Source organism: Trichosurus vulpecula, chromosome 4 (genome assembly GCF_011100635.1).
Source record: "Trichosurus vulpecula isolate mTriVul1 chromosome 4, mTriVul1.pri, whole genome shotgun sequence".
NCBI lineage: Eukaryota > Metazoa > Chordata > Mammalia > Diprotodontia > Phalangeridae > Trichosurus > Trichosurus vulpecula.
Genome location: NC_050576.1, coordinates 215,419,233 through 215,427,896, shown reverse-complemented (window position 1 = coordinate 215,427,896; position 8,664 = coordinate 215,419,233). Strand labels below are relative to the sequence as shown.

At 42.3% G+C, this 8,664-nt stretch overlaps 1 pseudogene; it reads right to left on the bottom strand.

Moving 5' to 3' along the window:
• Window positions 1–5,215: 5,215 nt before the first annotated feature.
• Window positions 5,216–5,804, bottom strand: LOC118847016 (annotated as a pseudogene).
• Window positions 5,805–8,664: the final 2,860 nt, after the last annotated feature.

The following is an 8,664-nucleotide window of genomic DNA, read 5'->3' as shown; positions in this document are numbered from 1 at the left end:
AGTGAGGGGTTTTATTTAAAGATGGGGAGATCTGGGCATGTTTGTAGACAGTAGGCAAGGAAACAATAGATGTGGGAAACGGAAGAGTAGAGAAGAGGTGATTGTGGGTATGAATGGGGTATGGAAGTTTCCAGAAAATGTCGGGAAGAGGGAATATGCCAGTGTCCAGAGCAGAAGGATCGATTTGCCTGCAGGCGATCTGCTTGAGAAAATGGGAGGTGATGGGAGCAAAGATGCATATATAGGGGTTGCCTTGGTATGGAAAAAAGGCCACCCTCAAGTGTATTACCACTCTTTTGTATAGCTAGACGGAGGGTTAGGAGTTGGGATAGAGAGGAAAACTTTGAACAAGATACTGACCTTCTTGACAAAAGGAGGGAGAATGACCTAAGGGCCAGTAGGTAACTGCTGCCAGGCTCTGGCTTGAGTGAACTTCTCTCCTCTCTAGGTCTTTAGGACACCACTCTCTTCTGGTTCTCCTTCCACCTATCAGACCACTCCTCAGTCTCCTTTCTTTGCTGGATCTTCATCCAGATCACACCCTCTAACAGTAAGTGTTCCACAAGGTTCTGTCCTGGGCTCTTTTCTTTTCCCTCTATACTACTTCACTTGGTGATCTTCATTAGTAAGAATAGTTATGTGAGGGAAAAGGAGACTGGCTAAGGAGAGTATAGTCTGGGGAACATGATCTAAGTGCCTGATGACACGGAACAGAGGGGGCCAGCTCTCCACTTCATCTTCATTCATAGGCATTCTTTGATTAACACCCCACTTCAGCTCCATCACCACCAAATCATAGTTACACCTTGTGGCCAGCAGGAAGGAAAAGAGAGAGGGAGAGCTTCTCCATTAAGGCCTTTTATTGGAAGTGGACACCTCCATTCTTCATCATCATGCACTTTCAGAGGCAGGCTCTCCAAACACTAATGCTTCCAGGATTGAGACCTTATTAGCCAGGCCTGTCCACCCCCACACCTCATAGTAGTTTAAATGGGAAGTTACCATAGTTTGAAGGGGGTGAGATCTGACCCCAACCTCACACCAGTATCCCAAATTCTCTCTCCATCCAGAAAAGGCAACTTTTCTGCCTTTTGAAGGAGGTACAAACATTCTTAGTGATGGATCTATGTGGGGAAGATAAGAAAAGATGCCTCAACCAGTCTCCTCAACAGGAGGATCCTGAAAAGGAATGGTTGGAAAACGAGATGAGAGCAGTGTCATAGAAGCCTGAGAAGGAAAGGGTTTCAGGGATATATTGGTGAGGAGAGAGTGGAGTGATATTACCAGATCTATGGATAAGGTCAATAGGTCTAGCATCAAAGTGAAGCAGGGAGAGAGGGAGAAAGATCCTTTAGGAGGCTATTGTAAAAAAAGACAGAAATAGAAAAAAATGCCAGGTCTTAGCCTGGACTTAATTTGACTTTGTTTGGAAGCATCATACATTCAGAAGCATGGAGAGAGAGAGAGAGAGAGAGAGAGAGAGATCTATGTCACAGCAGCCATCTCCTGGGGAGTAAGGCAGCTAGTCGCTTAGCAACTTGGGGGTGAAAGAGTTCCTTCCTGCTCTGTGAAAAGGTCTCAGCTGTTGGAGTGAAAGGGATTATGACTGTCTCTGGCTCTGTCCTTTGGACATATTTGGAAGGGACCTTGGCAGGCAGTTAGTCCAGCCCATATGTGAAAGGAATCTTCACTATAACATACTGAACAAACAGTCATCCAACCTCTGCTTGATGACCAAAGAGGGGAACACTCGTCCTCTATAAGCAGCCATTCCATTTCTGGATAGTTCAGATTATTAGGTAGTTTTTCTTGACATCAAGCCCAAAGTTGCCTCTTCGCCACTTTCCACCTATTATTCCTAGAATGGAGTAATAGAAATGGAATGTCTTAGTCCCATGATGAGTCAGCCCTTGGAATACTTGAAGACAACAATCTGGTTCCCCAGAGTCATGCCTTCTCCATGCTAAACATGCCCAGTTCCTTCAGCTGATCCTTGTATGGCATGGACCAATCCTCATACAGTCATACAGGCATGATCCAGGCTGTGTAAATATGTGCCTATGTGATTTCACACCCCAGTGTGTGTGTGTGTGTGTGTGTGTAGGGGTACATGTGTCAGGAGAAGAAGTAACAGAAAGGAATATAGAATACTGGGCCTACTCCACCCCACCCATGTCTCCTCCTTTGTGCTCCCTATTGCCTTTCTCTAGGGTACCCAGTTGTTGGGGTGCTGTTTTGATCCCTGGGTCTTTTGTCTGCCCTTTCTCCCAGACCCTGGGTAGGGAGGAGGGTCAAGATGGACAGGGTGATGAAAAAACCTTCAATGGTCCTTGAGGAACAAGTTACGGAGGGAGAGATGTTTTCTTTTAAAAAGATAGGAGATAATTTTCCATGGAAACTGGTGTGGAGAGGGAGATCTCTGGAACCAATGAAAGAAAGAAGGACAGGAATCCACAGTTAACCACAGTAGTCAGGGTTGGTAGCACCCAGCTTTTTGTGACAATAGAAATAAATTTCAATCCTACTGTATAGGAACCAAATAGGCTTCTCCCCACTTTACTCTTACCCTGTCCTGGAAGGAAGAGAAACGAGAAGTGAATGAAACATTCATCAGATGGCCACTCACCCACCCCCACCCCCCAAAGATGGAAGAGGGGAAATGAAAGTGTTGGCTACCCCATGTGGGAGGCTAACCAGCTGACTCCATGATCTGCCTTGGTCTGGTGTGATTTATGCCACCCACTCATTGTGCACTGGGCACCATGACCTCCCTTTGGTTCTGTCACTGAGGCCTTGGCTATAGCCCTTCCTTCTGTTCCTATCTTATACTGTCAAGAATGTGGCACCAGTCCAAGCTTCTCAGGTATGACTCACACACCCTTACTCCTCCTTCCCAACCCCCTTACTCAGGCCTCTCTCTTTTGTAAAAGTCCTCAAGTTTATCATCAGAAACGTTTGGGAACTCTGGGTAAAAAATGTCTGCTTGGCTCCCAGTTACTTCTGCATCCTAAGTTTCCATGGTAACGCCACCAGAATGTGAAGTGAGGGTTGTGGAAGATATTGAATATATCACACACTTATTGTGGTGTTAAGTGAATCTTGAATTCACAAGGGGAAAGGAATAGCAATTTCTTTGGTTTGGGGTTTTCTGGGCACTTGCTGTATACCCTGTATATTCTGGGACACATAGTTTTTACTCTTTTCTCTCTAGTCTTTTTCTATCTCTGTTCTGAAGACAGTTTGCCAGGAAATAAGGTTCTTGTTGCAAAAACTGAAGAGTCTAGCAGAGGCAGGAGTGAGAGGGGAGGGCAATGGAAAAGAGGCCATGATCAGGAAACAGCAAAGACTTCCAATTCTTCTCTCTCTCTCTCTCACACTCTCTCTCTCTCTCTCTCTCTCTCTCTCTCTCTATCTATCTATCTATCTATCTCTGGAATAAAGAGAAAGAAGGGGAAATACTTAAACTAAAAGGGACATTAGTTTTTTTTTAACAGTTAATCAAAACAAATTTCCACATTGGCCATGTTCAAAAAAATATTTATCTCATTCTGCATTCACCTTCCTCTGAGAAGGTGGGTAACATGTTTGATCATTAGTCCTCTGGAGTCCTGGTTGATCATTACAATGCTAAGAGTTTAGCATAATAGTATTCCATTGTATTTAGATGTCAAAACTTATTCATCCATTACCCAATTTATGAGCACCCCCTCAGCTTCCCATTCATCTCCATCTTGAAAAAGCATCATAAATATTTTTGTACATCCTTGGAGTTTGTTTTGCTTAGAACTAATCTCTTCCTTCATACCCTCTCTTTCTAATTCCCCCTTTTCCCTTCTCCACTTTCTTTTCTGTTTTCCTGTTGAGTGAAACATATTTCTGTACCTGACTGTGTGTGTGTGTGTATTTTTCCTTCTTTTGACCAGTACGTATGAGAGTGAGGTTTATGTCAGGACACTCCTCCCAGCCCCTCCCCAGTTCCTATAGACATCTACTTATGCACGCTGATTGTATGAGACAATTTTCTATAATCTTCCTTTTCCTTCCCTCCTCCCCAGTGTGTTCGTTTTCCCTTCTCTTTGCATTCTTTTCTTAAGATTATCAAAACATAACAGAACAACTCCCAAGCTTTGTCTATTTAGACTCCCTTTATGAACTCTGATGATGATAAGGTTCAGAGAGGACACATGTATCATCTCCCCATATTAGGACGTAAGCACTTTATCCTTGCTTAGTCCTTTATCATGGCTAATTCATGCTTACCTTTTATGTTTCTCTTTGCACCTGTGTTTGAACTTAAAAGTTTCTCCACAGGTCTTTTCATCAGGAATGCTTGGAAGTCCTCTATTTCATTAAAGATCAATTTTTTTCTCCCATAGCGTTATACTCAGTTTTGCTGGCTAAGTTATTTTTGACTGTAAGCCCATACTTTTTCCTTTCTGGAATATCATATTACACTTTCTCTGCTTCTTTATTGTGATAGCTGCTGTATTGTGTGTGATCCTGACTGTGGCCCCTGGACATCTGAATTATTTCTTTCTGGCTGCTTGCGGTATTTTTTCTTCGAGCTGGAAGCTTTGGATTTTGACTACATTCCTAAGAGTTTTTATTTTAAGGTTTCTTTCAGGAGGTCACCAGTGAATTCTATTTCCACTTTGTCCTCTGGTTCTAAGAGATCTGGGAAGTTTTCCTTAAGATTTCTTGAAATGTGATGTCTAGGCATTTTCTTTTGGTTGAGGCATTCAGGTAGTCCAGTAATTCTTAAATTTATTCTCTTTGATCTGTTCGCCAGGTCAGTTGTTTTTACTATGAGATACTTTCCATTTTCTTTTTTTCCAGCCATTTAACTTTGTGTTAATATTGCTTGTTGTCTCATGGAATCACTGGTTTCTATTTGTTCCATCCACTTTTCAGAGCATTTGTTGCTTGGGTAAGGTTTTGTACCTCTTGTGCCAAGCTATTAGTTCCTTTTCCAATTCTTTCTTCCATAGCTCTCATTTCTTTTCTTTCCTTTTTTTGCATTAATATGGTGACTTTATTGATGGTAAACAACCTAAGTCTCTATACTTCCCCTACCCTCCCCCCACAGGGGTGCCTTGGGGCAAGGGCTGTGGATGGGGCATGAAATCCCCAGCATAGCAAAATAAGTTAAAGATCTGGCCCCCCCAGTAGTGGAACTCCTATCTTGACTGAGGATGAAGATGTATGGCTTTCCACTTTATTCCTTGGAGTTCATGTAGACTATAAGATCTATTACATAGTTGCTATAGCCATCCCAGGAAATGAGCTTGACAAAGTCATCATTGAAGGCAACACCAGCACCAGTATCAAAGGTAGAAGAGTGGGTATCGCCGTTAAAGTCACAGGATACTACCTGGTCTGCTGTGTAGCCCAACATGCCCTTTAAGGTTCCCTTTGATACTTTGCTTCACCATTTTTTTGATATTATCGTATTTGGCAGGTTTCTCCAGGTGGCACGTCTGATCCACGACAGATATACTGGGAGTAGGAACATAGAAGGACATGCCTGTGAGTTTCCCATTCAGTTCAAGGATGATGACTTTGCCTGTAGCTTTAGTAGCACCAGCGAAAGAGGAATGATGTTTTGGGCAGTGCCACACCCATCATGCCACAACTTGCCAGGGGAACCACCTACAGTCTAGTGGGTAGCAGTAATGGAATGGACTGTGGTCTTGAGTCTTTCCACAGTGCCAAAGGTTGTCATGAATGACTTTGGTCAGGGAGAGGAAAGCAGTTGGTAATGCAGGAGGTATTACTGATAATCTTAAGGGAATTATGTTTCTCATGGTTCACTCCCTTCACAAAAATAGGGGTATCAACAGAAGGGGCAGAGATAGTGACCCACTTTGCTCCATCTGTTAATGTGATCCCCAGCCTTTTCCATGGTAAAGATGGTAAAGATGGTTCCCTTGGTAAAGATACCAGGGGACTCTACTACGTACTTGGCTCCAGCACCTCCTCATTTAATACTATTAGGATCACTCTCCTGGAAGGTGATAATGGCTTTTCTGTTGATCACCAGCTTTCCATTTTCAGGTTTGCTTGACAGTGTCCTTGAACTTGCCACAGGTGAAATCAAATTAAAACAGATGAATCATGTAGTTGAGGTCAGTGAAGGGGTCATTGATAGCCACAATATCCACCAGGTGCCAAATCCATTGACTCCAACATTTATCATCTTGTCTCAGGGATGCAGCTGCAGCAGCAACAGATCCTGGCACCTAGCTTGGGAGAAGAGCTGAGAGTCTCCCATTTCTTCTCTAATTTTTTCTTCAAACTCTTTCATTCCATTTATGGAAACATTTAAAATTCTTTTTTAAAAAAATAACTCATGCTTCATCTCTTCCAGGAATTCTTGTTGAGTTTGTGCCCAAGCTATATTTTTCTCCAAAACATTGCTTATAGACATTTTGGAGGGAGTCAATCTCCTCTTCTGTGTTTGTGTCTTGAGCATCCCTGCTATCATAATAGCTCATTAATGGTGGGGAGAACCACAACATTTTTTTGTTTGCCCATTCTTCCGATCTACTTCCCGACTTTGGACTTGCTATTATGGCTGGGCTCTGCCAAACTGCCAGAGGGAAGATCTGGATTGGTCCAGTTGCTCCTTTCTTGGGGTATTGATCTTTGTGTCATTCCAGGATTTCAGGGATAGGCTGGGGACCTGCAAGATTTCAACACTTCCAAAGTGGTCTGATCCAGGGCAAAGTCTGATTGCTGACTCCTGGTCTGAGCTCTTCAAGGTCCCAACCTGAGTAGCTGCTGTACTCCCTCCCTATCAGTCAGCTGGGATGATTTGTTGGTTCTGAATGGCAGAATTGTAGGCTATTTGGTCTGGGATTCCTGCCTTAGTTATTCCTCTGTAGGTTGGGCTAGATACCGGAAGTGAGACCCTAGACACAAAACCTGAGGTCTGAATCACTCTGTTGCTATTACTTCTGAACTTCCTTCTTTCTCCACATGCACAGCCCAGGGTCTCTATGCCCAAGAACACTTACTCAGCTACGCAGGTCCTCTTCTCAGTCCTCTCTGGGTCAGTGATCCAGAATCAGGTAGTGGGTGACAAAGCTGCCAGTTCTCACCTGTTCCCCGTCACAGTGACCTGGTATGGGTCTGGGACCTCCTCTTGCCCTGCTGTACAATCTCTCCTTGGGTGCTGGAATGTTCCGCTCAAGCATGTTTCTTTGCTAACCAATTCTCTGTGTCCACAGATCTCCTTGTCTCCTCATGCTGAGCTGGGCTGGACAAATGACTTTTTCTAGATTTCCCCCATAAGGATTCAGTCTGGTATATTTTCTGGATCTATTTGGAAAAGTATGTGGAAGAGAGTTCACTACATTACTTCCTACTATTCTGCCATTTTGGCTCCACTGGGCATTAGTCTGTAACACTGACTACCCTGACCCCTACTTTACTTGGCTAAAAAAGGAGTGGGAGAAAAAGAGATTGAACAGTTAAGTTTTTTTTAATTAAATTTTTATTTTATTTTTTTTCAATTACATGTAAACAAAAATTTTTAACATTAATTTTTAAAATGTTAAGTTCCAAATTCTCTTCCTCCATCCTTCTTTTCTACCCCCATTGAGAAAGCAATCAAATTTAAATAGATTATACATATATAGTCATGCAAAATATTTCCATATTAGCCATGTTGCAAAAGAAAACAAAAAAACTCAAGAATAATAAAGAAGGTTTTAAAAGTATGCTTCTATCTGCATTCAGACACCATCATTTCTTGCTCTCAGGGTGGATAGCATTTTTCATCCTAAGTTCTTCAGAATTGTCTTGGATGATAGGGTGGCTGAGAATAGCTAAGTCATTCACAATTGATTATCATACAATGTTGCTGTTACCGTATACGTTGTTCTTCCGGTTCTGCTCACTTCACTTTGCAGCAGTTCATGTAAGTTTTCCTAGGTTTTTCTAAAAGCATCCTGCTCACCATTTCTTATAACATTAGTATTCCATAGTATAGCATAGTATTCCATCACAATCATATACCACAACTTGTTTAGCTAGTCCCCAAGTGATGGGCAGCCCCTCAATTTCCAATTCTTTGCCACCACAAAAAGAGCTGCTATAAATATTTTTTTTATATATAGGTCCCTTTCCTTTTTCTTTGATCTCTTTGAGACATAGACCTAGTAGTGGTATTGCTGGGTTAAAGGGTATGCAGTTTTAGAGCCCTTTGGGCATAGTTCCAAATTGTTCTCCAGAATGGTTGGATCAGTTCACAACTCACTAATAGTGTGTTAGTGTCTCTATTTTTGCATATCCTCTCCAACATTTGTCATTTTCCTTTTTCTGACATATTAGCCAATCTGATAGGTGTGAGGTGGTACCTCAGAGTTGTTCTAATTTGCATTTATATATAATCAATAATGATTAAGAGCATTTTTTCATATGACTATAGATAGCTTTGATTTCTCCTGAAAACTGCCAGTCTAAGTAGCTCTGTCTTGCTAGTTTTAAAGATACAAGCAGTCAATCAAAGAAGGCTACACCCACTCACATGGCAGGACACACAGAGGCCTCCAAGTTAGGTAATCTAGACATGATTTAAAGGCCCCTCAGGGTGCATAGAACTGGGCATGCCTTGACAAGCCCAGGTAATAAATCTCTGAATCAAAAATTTCTCTCTCTGTC